Raw genomic sequence first — 12,374 nt, forward strand, 5'->3', positions numbered from 1 at the left:
CGGGTCCCATCCCTGAGGGAGATACACCTGTGGGACCCAGAAGAAGGGCCTCCGTGGTAGCTCCCTTTCTCTGGAACATCATTCCCCCAGAGACTAGAATGGCCCCCCACTCTCAAACTCTTCCGGAAGGCGCTGAAGATCTGGTTCTGCCAGCAGGCCTGGGGAACCCAGAGCATGATGGAGCCCACTAAATGGCTCGTGTGATCTTCTGTCACTGGGGTGGGGGGTGATTTTGTGATATTGTACTATATTATTTTATTTGATTCTTTTTGTTAGTTTTTATTGTTTTAAATGTGGTTTTATATTCTGTAAGCCGCCTTGAGTCACCATGGGTGAATAGGCAGCAATATAAATTCAATAAATAAAATAAATAAATAACTCTGCCCACTGCCAGGAGTTTGATCGTCAGCGGCTCAAGGTTGACTCATCCTTCTGAGGTCGGTAAAATAAAGACCCAGATTATTGGGGGCAATATGCTGATTCTTTAAACTGCTTAGAGAGGGCTATAAAATACTCTGAAGTGGTATATAAGTCTAAGTGCTATTGCTTTTACTATTGTTTCTGAGCCTGGGATGCAGTGGCTTAGCAGTTAAGATGTTGGGCTTGGGAGGTTGGCAATTTGAGACCCAAATACTGCATGATGTGGTGAGGTCCTATTTTTGTCCCAGGTCCCGCCAACCTACAGTTTGAAAGTATGCAAATGTGAGTAGAAAAATAGGTACCACTTTGGTGGCAAGGTAACAGTGTTCCATGCACCTCAGTGTGTAGTCAGGTTGGCCACATGACCATGGAAGCATCTTTGGACAATGTTGGCTCCCTTGGCTGTGAATTGGAGATGAGCACCATGCCATAGAGCTGGACATGACTGGACAGGGGAAACCTTTATCTTTACCTTTTACTTTGTGCTGTTAAACATTGTTATCAGTGACTTGGATGAGGGAGCTCATGGGGCTTACCAAGTTCGCAGCTAGAAGGAGGTGAGATTCAAAGTGGAAATATAAGATTCAGAAAGTTCTGGAGTGGCTTAAATAGTGGACTTAAATGAATATGGAGAACCAAATCATTCTGCACCTGGACCAAAAAAGATACAGCATAACTGTTGGGTGGACGAGGCTTGATATGGCAGTAATACATTTGAAAGGATCTGGGTACTCTTCAGTCACAACTTAAACATAAGTTAACAATGCAATGCAGATGCTAAAAGCTGTTCAGAGTCGCCTCGAACCTCAAGATGGGTGGCAAATAAACTTAATAAATAAACAAATAACGAAGATAATAAAAAAGGTGAATACTACCTTGAGGTGCTTGAACAGGAGCATGGAGAATATATCACAGCTACTAATTGTTCTATTCTCCTATGCTGTGTTCAGGCCCCATTTGTAATAGTATATTTTAGTGAAGGGGGCGGGTTTTCAGGAGGCAAAAATGCTGTATTCAGTGTATACGATGCGCCCAGATTTTCAGCTCTTTTTTGAGGGAAAAAAGTGTGTCTTATACTCTAAAAAATATGGTACTCACTTTCTTGAACTTCTGAAGGAGAAATAACAGGCCCATATATCTCATGCAGAAGAAATTAAAGGATAATCATTATACAAGACAATGGGAGAAAGTTAATCAGCCTCTCTCTAGCCCGATCATTAACTCAATCTGCAACATCCAGCCTAATAATGCTTAAAATAGTCACATAGAATAAAGTTGGAAAAGAATATAATTTCTATGGAGATTCTCAGTCATCCAGGTTATGGTTGTCCCAAAGGTGCTTTTTTTTCAAGAGGCAACTGGACTTTCTGGTTTTTTCTTTTACGACGTTTCACTTCTCATCCAAAAAGCTTCTTCAACTCTGTCTTCAAAGAAAAACCAGAAAGTCCAGTTGCCTCTTGAAAAATCACTTTTGGGAAAAGACTCTAATATTAACTAGTTCCACAGAAGCATCTCTGACACATGACTATGCAACTTCTGTTTGAAGACTTCTAATGAAGGAGAACTCACATATCATGTAGCAGCATGTTACAAGGAGTGACAATTTGTGTAGTCAGGAGGTTCCTCCTGAGGTTTAGCCTGAACCTCCTTCTTTGAAAACTCAACCCACTGAATTTGGTTCTGAACAACAGAGAATGGCCATGCATAGTCTTTAGGAGGCTTATAGAGGCCATTTTTGCTTGTTTTTGCCCCACCCCCACCCCCCAGGAGCACTCTACAAGCCGCCTAAAGGCTATCCATGCCCCCTTTTTGGAAAAAAAACGGTCCCGTTTTCACGAAAAACGGGCCGTTTTGGGGAGGTCTGCAGAGTGCAAAAACTTTTTTTTAAAATTTGCCTCTTCAAAATCTTGGTGCGTCTTATACCCTGAAAATATGGTAATACTTACATCTATGACAGTAGTTTATTAATATGATGATTTAAATATTATTCCCCATGATTCTGAAAGTTATGCTTGCCTTCTACAGAAGAATAGATTACTAAGTATCACATAACAAAAACAGGGCAATAAATCCAAAGGTTACCTGCTAAAGAGCTGGAAGGAAGAAACTTTTGATGTGGCTTAGCTACAGAAGCCAACCACACATTTTATTACATTTTTTCGTATAAGTTGAAGACATTGTGAGTTGGGTGGAACATTCAGATTTAGTAGGAAATATTCTACACAGAATAATCATTGGTTCTCCTCATGTTCTTGCATGTAGCAATCAGTTACTGGGTCTTTTAACTTTATAGTTGGTATTTTGCTTTGAAGTTGAGCTAAAGCACACTTTGTTTCATTTTATTTATGGATAATTTCAGCTATGATTCAAACAATTGCTCTTTATGACATCACATTTTAGATAATTATATATTCTGTTAAATGTATATTTTATGTTCAGATAGTTCCTATATCTGAAGCAGGGATATATAAATGTGTTCAATTGTTGACAAAAATGTTTAAATGCTATGGAAATTAATGCTTTTTCAAGGGTTTGAAGAGGCAAATTTAAAAAAAAGTAGGTAGGTAGATAGAGGGGTAGAGAAGGAGAGAAAGAAAGAGAAATACAGTAGGTAGGTAGAGAGGGTAGGTAGGTAGGTAGGTAGATAAAGAGAGAGAAATAGAGAGAAATAGAGTAGGTAGGTAGGGAGAGAGTGTGTGTAGGTAGGTAGGTAGGTAGGTAGGTAGGTAGGTAGGTAGGTAGGTAGAGGGATAGGGAGAGAGAAATAGGAAGAGAGAGAGAGAGAAATACAGTAGATAGGTAGGGAGAGAGGGTAGGTAGGTAGGTAGGTAGAGGGATAGAGAGAGAGAGAGAAATACAGTAGATAGGTAGGGGGAGAGAGTATGTGTGTAGGTAGGTAGGTAGAGGGATAGAGAGAGAAAGAAAGAGAAATACAGTAGATAGGGAGAGAGAGAATAGGTAGGTAGGTAGATAGAGGGATAGAGAGAGAGAGAGAGAAATACAATAGGTAGGTAGGGAGAGAGAGAGTAGGTAGGTAGATGTTTCTAGGTGTATTTATCCATGTGCTGGAGAAGGAAATTGCTGACAAACCTTAAGGCTTTGTTTCTGCTGGCACAGCACTTGATCAATGTAATTCTCACCAGTTAAAGAGCTTTCCAAAAGGGGAAAAAAAGTTTTTGCACTCTACAAACCTCCCAAAAACGGCCCGTTTTCCGTGAAAATGGGCCCGTTTTTTCCCAAATAAAAGGCATGAATAGCCTTGGGAGGGCTTTCAGAGTGCTCCTGGGGGGTGGGGGGTGGTCAAAAAGGGCCTGTTTTTCGCAAAAACGGCCCTGTTTTTTGTCAAAAAAATTGTATGCATAGCCTTATGGAGGCTTAAAGAGTGCTGTGGGGGGGGGGGGCAAAAACAGCCCATTTTTGCCTTCCCCAGCCCCCAGCAGCTCTCTGGAAGCCTTCATAAGACTATGCACGGCCATTTTGGTGAAGAGACGGGGCTTTGGGAGGCAAAAAATGCTGTATTCTATGTATAAGACGCACCCAGATTTTCAGCCTCTTTTTTGAGGAAAAAAGGTGCATCTTATAGTCTGAAAAATACGGTAGCTTGGACTCTTCTTTGCAGCTGTTAATACAACAGGCTGCTATGACACAAGTTTTAGTGCATTTTGAGATGCTGCTTCAGGCGTATTAGGTGTGCTTTCCCAAGTGGAAATCAATTGGAGGCAAGCAATTGACTTCAGTGTGAGCTTACTTCAGTATGCAAGTATGCAAAACGTTTATTTTGTTATCCTACATTTTCTGAATTTCCCCTTTAAAAAGGTTGCTACATATTTATGAAAAGCACATAGTCTTTGAAACAATGAGACATCCCCCATAATGTGTGTATTACAAAACTTAGCTCTAGCTCCTATTAGCTTGTCCTTTAAAAAATCTGCATTTTCTAGAAGAAGTGCTAAATTCTTAGAGTAGAATAATGTAGATAGGGCTTATTTTTTATTCAGAATTTTTCTGTTTACATCTGGTATTATTGCAATAAGTGGTTGTTTCAATAAAAACATCAGAGGTTTCAATTTTGAAGGAGGGACTTGCTGAATAATGCTTCTTGTGTCTTGAGCAGAGGACAGTTTAATTGGAGAGGTTACAATAGTTTCTTTAAAAAGATAATACTGCAGAACACCAGGCTTGCTTCAGCTGCAGACTAACAGAAAAGAATAAAGACAGGTGCTAAGGAGAGCAACACCAACTTTGCTCTGTGCAATGAACTGCAAAGAGAAAAAATCTGGTGAAGAGGAAAAGGGAAGAAGATGAGTGAAAACAAATTAGAAAGCCTCTGCAGGTCCTTAGGAAGAACAAAATAACAGAGTTGGAAGAGACCTTGGAGGTCTTCTAGTCCGACCCCCTTGCTCAAGCAGGAAACCCTATACCAGGGATGTCAAACTCACGTCGTCACGGCGGGGTCATGTGTTGTATTGTGACTTCCCCTCCCCTTCACTAAAACAGGCATGGGCATGGGCAGCGCGTGATACATCCGGGCCGCGGACCGGAAACCTGACAGCCCTGCCCTATGCTATTCCAGACAAATGGCTATCCAAACTCTTCTTTAAAGCCTACAATGTTGGAACACTCACAATTTCTGATCGCAAGGCATTCCACGGATTAATTGTTCTGACTGTCAGGAAATTTATCCGCATTTCTAGTTGTTTCTCTCCTTGATTAAATTAGTTCTTGATTAATAGCAGAGGAAAGGGGAAAGAAATACACTTGAATAAAACTATGATTTTGACTCATCCCAGTCTCATTGAAAAAAATGATTCTGTATAAGTTTATTCCTTGTTAAGGCTAAGAGGATGTCAATCATATTTTGAAATAAATAGATGATCAAAAATGTAATTATAAACAAGATAAAGTAGAAAAAGTGTTGTGGACATTTATAAGGTATTTTTTGTTAAAGCTGATTGAAAATGTGAGAAGTGACAGGAGCTCTTATTTATTTGGATTTTAAATATGATCATTGTGAAACATTGTTTAAGAATAAAATCTGCAACAGGCTCAAATTATTATTTGAAAATTAGTATCTTTTTTAAAAAATCTGATCTTTTTAAATAATGCCAGGCAAGAAAAACCACAGTCATGTTGAGATTTTAGTTGTATGATTTAAGTTGTATAAATCTCTAAGGCGCAGACTACTTAATAAATTGTTGTCCGAATGAAATAATACAGGAATACAGATCCTCAATTTACAACCATAGTTGAGCCCAAAAGTTTATGTTGCTAAGTAAGGCATTTGTTGAGTGGATTTTGTCCCATTGTACAAACTTTCTTGCCGCAGTTGTTAAATGAATCACTGCAGTTTAAGTTAGTAACACGGTTGTTAAGGGAATCTGGCTTCTCCATTGACTTTGTTAGAAAGTCGCAAAAGGTGATCATGTGACTGTGGGACACTGCAACCATCATAAATATGAGTCAGTTGCCAAGCATCTGAATTTTGCTCATGTGACTGTTTTAAGGGATTGATTATTTTAATCTAAGAATTTGCTTTGTATGAAAAAGCAAAGGCTGTTGCAATTTCTGCAATAAATGATTCTTCCCACATAAACTATTTGAACATTTTTCTGCTGAAACCATCAGAACACATTTGCCATTATATTGTGAGATTGTTCTAGTTGTATCCCATTTCCCATTTACTTGTTTACCTGCAATAGTTATTACTATTAAAAGAACAAAATAATGTCTTATCCGAAGAAAAGAACCTCTCTAATACTAGAAACAAAGGGGGAAATGTTGCATCACACTGAAGCTGGTGAAAGATCCTTAGCCTAAGACATTCTTTTCACCTGGACAAATCTACTGAGCCCAATATAATAAAGAATTCTAATAAAAATCATAGTGTTGTGATGCATTCTGCCTCTTTCTGCTATGAATACCAGGCGCATTAGAAATCCAACTGTAGGAAAAGTGCTTTTGCTATACAGAGAGACCGGGAACAAAACATAGTTGAAATATGTTGATGTTTGAGACATGCTTGAGAATAGTGCTCTAAAAATGTAGGACATCATTTATGGGCTACATTGGGCTACACAATTTGATATCATGACCCCAAACTCCATTTTTTATCCTGGTTCAGTGTCTTTCTTTATGTGAATTGCTTAATGTGAGATTTTCAGGAATGTAACTCTAGCATAAAATGAGACCAACCTGTATAAAACAATGAAATTAAATAATAAATACATTTGATATCCTTTTAAATGCAGTATATGACTGCATAAAATCCAAAACCTAGGGTAAAGCAGAATTAATTATATGTTTGGAGACTTGTAATAATAGTGCCATGGGGAGGTAAAATTCATAGAGAGAGTAACTATAGGGTTAGGGTGATACTTGAGTGGTACTGAGAATAATTTCATAGGCCTTTTATGATCTATGAGGATGGACAGACTTCCTAACTACTACTTCCTAACTTCCTAACTATTAAAAACTATCAGAATTGATTTGGAGATAAGGACTTTGGAGGAATAAATGCCTCTTGAAAGGATACAAAAAGTAGTGATGAAGCCTTTGTTAAATAAAACAAATTTAGATTGACTAGATTGAGATAATTATTTTTAGAAACACCAGATTTGGCAATTGAAGATGGAGTAGACATACCATTTTCCATTTGCTTGCTTGCTTGCTTCTGATTCAAAAGAAGATGTTATCTAGCAGAGGCTGCTACAATCAATTGAATCAGGTGATTTATTTAGATAGCAGACAGACAATCTTTGACATGAGTTGCCATTGATGGTATCCTTTGGGACAAGAGCGGTGAGAGAAGGAGTGCTTGGTCAAGGAATGTGCTCTTTTTCTCTCTTACTTCTTACCAAATACTTTTTCAAGTCAACCCAACTGGAAATATAATTAGACAGTTGTGCCATGCCATGCCAAATATAATCCTGATGCAGGTTGTATAGCATTTTCCTTGAGGATCTTATCTGGGCCTAATATTTTTTTCAATAGATATCTTAACAACTCATGCTTTAAGTGTTCCCATTCTGTTTTCTAAATCTGTTCCAAAGAGATGTACTAAGCTAATTTAACTAGTGGTGAAAGGATGTAATATGGGCTTTTAGGTTCATAAATTTTGACTACCTAGAAAGTAATAGACCTACTATTCAGTTTAACTGCGATTGCCTCTACAGTACGTTTAGCTATGATCTCACATAGCTAAAGGTACTGAACCCTGTTCCAAAAAAACCTGTAAATGTAGAACTTTTTTCTTTAGGCTTTCCAGTGTGCTTATATCTCTGTATGTAAGATACTTCAGGGAAAAATAATTTGACATGATCTGAAGGCTAATTTCTACTTTAACGTTTGGAAGGTTTTGATAAATTCACGAACAAAAAATATTGAGCCTTTAATTATATTTTTTATAAGGAGAAAGCAAAACATTGGTCTATTAAAATTAGTTCAGATCATGTGAAAAATGCCATACAGAACGCTCCTTATTAGAGATTCAAGGTAGGAATTGGTGAGCATACTGTAGTGAATGCTTCTTAAATAATGTTGTATATTATAGTTGTATTTGTGTGTTTAAATGGCAAGTATGAATTATATACAAATAGAAATGTTCACAACATAGTAAAATTGTACTGTGTATTGATGAAATGTGGGTGAAAATTGTACAATGTTACCTGGCCTCCAAACAATTCTGACTGTGCATAGTTTTGTATGTGGGTAGACTTCTTAATCCATATATATTAAACAAAGGCATACATACGTACAGAATGTCAGGCTCCAAGTAATGCACCCATAACAAATTATATAGCTATCCTTGTAGATTTCTTTACTGAATCATTGCTCTACACACAAATTGATATACGCATAAATGTGTTTTTATGACATGTTTGAAAGTAGGAAACAAAAAGGGAGGATTAGAAATTATAAAGTAATACAGTATAGTTTGTGCTTTTTGAAACAAGGTTTCTAAAAACGCTTTGAAGTGAGTCTTCAGTTCCAGTTATTCAAAATCCATTAATATTTTTTTTATTGAAACTTTGCTATTATATAATATGATACTTTTCCTTGCCTTATTTCTCATTACTTTTAAATTTTTTATTTGAAAGAAGCACTATTGATGGACCTGTCAGCTATCCAGTAACATCTGCAAATTCTGCAAGGGAAAGCATAACCTGGGATATCCAGAAGACAGCAGTGAATGGTGTGAGTAAACTATACAATAATGGGTTTTGAATACCGCCTTTGTAACTATATTTGGCATTAGGTCATCTGAATCAGAAGAAGGGCAGATGCTACATTTCACTTATTTACCCATGATAATAAACGTCAATGATTTGGCAACATGCAGAGAACATGGCTTAGACATCTAATATATCAGTTTGCTTCTAATGTCAAGATGGGTCCTTATGAAAGGTATTTTTCTTTATAAATGAGTGATCAAGAGAATTGTTAAAGATATGTTTTAAATATTCACAGATCTATCTTTTGGACAGTTCTGTTAAAGAGAAGAGAAATAGTACTTGAAATCTCATCCAAACATACATTATGTTAGTTGAACAATATTACCAGTAAATTTCAACAATAAAGCCTTCAAAGGAAGGTGTGGCAAAGTATGTATTATAAATGTTTGTGCTTGTCTTAGCTGTCAAAATGAACATTTATTTCCTGAATATGATTTAATTCTACGACATTGTTCAAAATAGGACACTCATAGCAGTAAATCTAGACTCACATATTTATTTTGGGCCTAAATTCAATGCAACTTGCAAGTAACTTCAATTTAGAATTATGATAGGTGAACGTTCTCAAAAAACAAACTTGGCAATAAGTTAATACTCCATTTCTTTGTAAAATTGTACAGGATCAGACTTGTTTGGCTATCATTTTATGTGACCTTCCTTTTTGATAGGAAGCAACTAAATATTTTTAGGATTGAACTGCACTGATAACCCTAAAGATCGTTTTTAGTTTTCCCATAATATTTAAATGGCAAAGGGGGATGATGGGCTTTGTTTAGGCTAGCATTTTGCTAACAGTTCTCAGTATACGTGGGTTTATCATTTATAAACTCTAGCCTATTAATCTGTTAGAACTGGAAGATTTTGAAAAGACAACCAAAGATCATTTAGCAATTACCTGTTGGTAATTAGGAATATAGTTCAGTTTAGAAAAATATATGCAACTCTATCTTCCTATATAAGAGTGATATATGCAAGTGTTAGCCTTTAAGAAGGAAAAATATGTATGCACTCATTGTATAAGAGATTACAATTTTATTTCACTTTGGTAACAACTAGGTAATATAGATTAGATTATCTATACTTAGATAATTACTTAGTGACATTCCTGGCTGTTTCCATATCTAAACCTCCATATTGAAGAGATTGCATTCAGTTCCTTAGTATATAGTTAAATCTTCTCTAATATGCATAAAGAAGACCTTGTTATCCACAGTGCCATCCCATATGGTTTTACATAACCATGTTTTTTTAAAGGATACCTGATTATCCATGGAAAGTTTTTTTTTAATTTGTTGTTATTGTTATGTTCTGCCTGTATGTCATGGCAGATGAATATTTCCGGATGTGTACTGCACTTCTTTTCAAGGTATAATTATCTAGGTTCTTTTTATATGCAGTTGGCAGGCTGGAACAGCAAATAATGAAGACCACTTGTAACCAGTATTAGATTTTAGAGTAGTATACCGTCAAATCTAATTCAAAGAGAATTGAGAAAAAAAGATTTTTTTCAATTACATTTCAAACAGAAAATGAAGGGTTTTTCTCAGGAGCTATTCACAAAAAAAAAAGGAATAAAGTATCCCCATTTGATAAGCAGCTTTATTGCTGTGATTTTTTTTAAATGTTGCAAAGTTAACTTCAAAATAGTTTGGAGACACTGTGAAATTGTATCCATAGCTAACGCAATTTATTAGTCCTAGAATTTAGTAATTCTTTGGGAATGCCTGGCATTCTCTTGAGTACTTCCTTTCTGGCTCCCTTGGTTCTTGTTGGATTGTTTACATTATGGAATTAAAATGGTTTAACAATAAATGGTTGTTAAATAGTTTAACTCCTATTGACAGGTGTAGTGGGCACCTGCTGGCTCTTTCTATAATGAACCAATCATGCGCTCAGAGGGTGTCTCCTGATCCCCAAGAGCCAATAAAGGAAAATAAGTGGTTTCTGCAGGTTTTGAGGTAGGAATAATTTTTGGGTTTTGAAGAGAGTTGTTAAAGGCCTGAATTGGGGGGGGGGGGGGGTGTTACCTTGGCCAAAGTTGGAAATTGAGTTGTTTCAGTGGTAGCAGGAATTGCATTAGGGTTTGGGTGGGTTGCTTTATATCTCCTTTTAAATGTGTGGGTTTTTTGTGTGTGTTTAACCTAAAGGTGGCTCAGTGGCTAAGATGCTGACCTTGTTGATCAGAAAGGTCGGCAGTTTGGTGGTTCGAATCCCTAGTGCCGTATAACGGAGTGAGCTCCCGTTACTTGTCCCAGCTTCTGCCAACCTAGCAGTTCGGAAGCATGTAAAAATGCAAGTAGAAAAATAGGGAACACCTTTGGTGAGAAGGTAACAGCGTTCTGTGCACCGTTGGTGTTTAGTCATGCTGGCCACATGACCATGGAGATGTCTTCGGACAGTGCTGGCTCTTTGGCTTTGAAACGGAGATGAGCACCACCCCCTAGAGTCGGGGACAACTAGCATATATGTGCGAGGGGAACCTTACTTTGTTTGGGCTCCTTTAATAAAGTTAATTTTTGTTTAAATCTTAGGATCTTCTATCATTTGCTTCAACTTGGCTGAGCTATTGATCCCCCCAAATTTGGTAGTCTTAACTAGAGGTGGGACGGGGTAAAGATTTCCCTTTTAATCCTCTCCTGGTTCATCAAAGGGCTTGTGTGGAAGGGAGAAACTACAGGTAGTCTGAAACAGAGGGGTTTCTGTGACAGCAAAGGTATCTACATTTCCAGTCATTGTTCAGCTGTAGGTGTGACTTATCTCCAGAGCAAAGCACCTCAGAAGAAAAGCTTCATTGTTACAATAGGGAACTCTAGGAATTGTAGTTTAAAACTGGTCAACAAAACCCCATACCTTGCAATGTAGAATACCCAGAATTATTAGGAAGCACTGATCCATAATGATTGGCAGGTCCAGTCATTGACTAACCCATGAAGCTTGTGTCATGCTGCAGCTTGCACTAGCTGGCAGACTTCATAACACTCCCTTTCTCTAGGCTTAGAGTGCTCCTGTTAATTGTTTCATCAGAACTGCATGTCAACAATAGGATCCCGAGACTATGGCAAAAATCTTTATGCAAGAATGCTAACCAATGTATTAGTTTACATTTTACAGACCATTTTAAATGTGGGGGGGGGGGGCAGTTCTGACTTATGATTGTATAGTTGTTTGAGAATTATTAGCTCTTTTTCTTGACAGAAGCAATTTTCTCACAATTTAAAAAGTCCAAAATAGTTTCCTTCTAAACATATTGGCATCTATTTTATTCCTCAGAATTACAGGCTTTGAAAGATTCTTTTATCTCTCTTTTATAAGCAACAAATCTCTGTGTACCAGCTCATATATTTAGAGATGGGATCAACATGTGTTTAGAAAAGGCAATGACTTATTCTTGACTAAGAACCAAAGAAGACAGCTGTTGCTTTACTTTAAATGGGCATAATGGGGAAGGCAACCTGTACAGTAGGGTTAAAGGACTACAAGATCTTTGCCAAAGTAATAAGTATTTAGCTTCAATGAATTATTATTAGCATGTTTTATTAATTGATTTCTATTTTGTGCTTCTGTTGCAGAACCACCATATTCTGATATTTTCATAACAGCCACTTTAAGGCAGCTATTTTGAGGTCCTTTGGTAACCTAACACAGCAAGGATTACTACAGTTGTTGAGCTTTCATTCTTTTGAAATAGATATGATAGGCAAAGTAAATCGGGGGGAGGAGGGA

The 12,374-nt window shown here is 37.2% G+C and overlaps 1 protein-coding gene across 11 annotated transcripts in view; it reads left to right on the top strand.

The window, feature by feature from the left end:
* ATXN1 (ataxin 1) overlaps window positions 1-12,374 on the top strand; it is a 239,744-nt gene that overhangs the window by 153,939 nt on the left and 73,431 nt on the right. For 7 of the 11 annotated variants that reach the window (XM_081950928.1, XM_081950925.1, XM_081950931.1 and 4 more), the window contains one exon: window positions 8,517-8,613. The exons of 1 other annotated variant lie outside the window; for it this stretch is intronic. The gene's annotated coding sequence lies outside the window, so the exon portion shown is untranslated. The remainder of the gene's footprint in view (window positions 1-8,516; window positions 8,614-12,374) is intronic. 3 more of the 11 variants (XM_081950935.1, XM_081950933.1, XM_081950930.1) reach the window with 2 other exon arrangements.

This window comes from Natrix helvetica, assembly GCF_964273705.1.
Source record: "Natrix helvetica genome assembly, chromosome: 4".
NCBI lineage: Eukaryota > Metazoa > Chordata > Lepidosauria > Squamata > Natricidae > Natrix > Natrix helvetica.